Source organism: Triticum aestivum, chromosome 5A (assembly GCF_018294505.1).
Source record: "Triticum aestivum cultivar Chinese Spring chromosome 5A, IWGSC CS RefSeq v2.1, whole genome shotgun sequence".
Lineage (NCBI taxonomy): Eukaryota > Viridiplantae > Streptophyta > Magnoliopsida > Poales > Poaceae > Triticum > Triticum aestivum.
The window spans coordinates 520,965,859-520,966,915 of record NC_057806.1 but is presented as its reverse complement, the minus strand read 5'-3'; positions in this window follow the sequence as shown (position 1 = coordinate 520,966,915).

Sequence of the window (1,057 nt, the reverse complement as noted above, 5' to 3'; positions counted from 1 at the left end):
TGTTATCTGTCCATGTGTTATCTGTAAGAATCAGAAGGGTTACTCTTCCTCAAGAGATGTTCACATGCATCTGCTTCGGCACGGTTTCATGCCAAGCTATAATTGTTGGACCAAGCATGGAGAAAGAGGGGTTATAATGGAAGAAGATGAAGAAGGGGATGATTTCATCGATGAAAGCTATCTTGCTCATTTCGGTGATACTTTCATGGAGGATGCTGAAGGTGAAGGGGAAGGTGAAGAAGAGGCACGTGATGATCCCGTTGATGATCTTGGTCGGACCATTGCTGATGCACGGAGACGCTGCGAAACTGAAAAGGAGAGGGAGAATTTGGATCGCATGTTAGAGGATCACAGAAAGGCGCTGTACCCCGGATGCGATGATGGTCTGAAAAAGCTGGGCTGCACACTGGATTTGCTGAAATGGAAGGCAGAGGCAGGTGTAGCTGACTCGGCATTTGAAAACTTGCTGATAATGTTGAAGAATATGTTTCCAAAGGATAATGAGTTGCCCGCCAGTACGTACGAAGCAAAGAAGGTTGTCTGCCCTCTAGGTTTAGAGGTTCTGAAGATACATGCATGCATCAACGACTGCATCCTCTACCGCGGTGAATACGAGAATTTGAATGAATGCCCGGTATGCACTGCATTGCGTTATAAGATCAGAGGCGATGACCCTGGTGACGATGTTGAGGGCCAGAAACCCAGGAAGAGGGTTCCCGCCAAGGTGATGTGGTATGCTCCTATAATACCACGGTTGAAACGTCTGTTCAGGAACAAAGAGCATGCCAAGTTGTTGCGATGGCACAAAGAGGACCGTAAGTCGGACGGGGAGTTGAGACACACCGCAAATGGAACGCAATGGAGAAAGATCGACAGATGGTTCAAAGATTTTGCAGCTGACGCAAGGAACATAAGATTTGCTCTAAGTACGGATGGCATGAATCCTTTTGGCGAGCAGAGCTCCAGCCATAGCACCTGGCCCGTGACTCTATGCATCTACAACCTTCCTCCTTGGTTGTGCATGAAGCGGAAGTTCATTATGATGCCAGTGCTCATC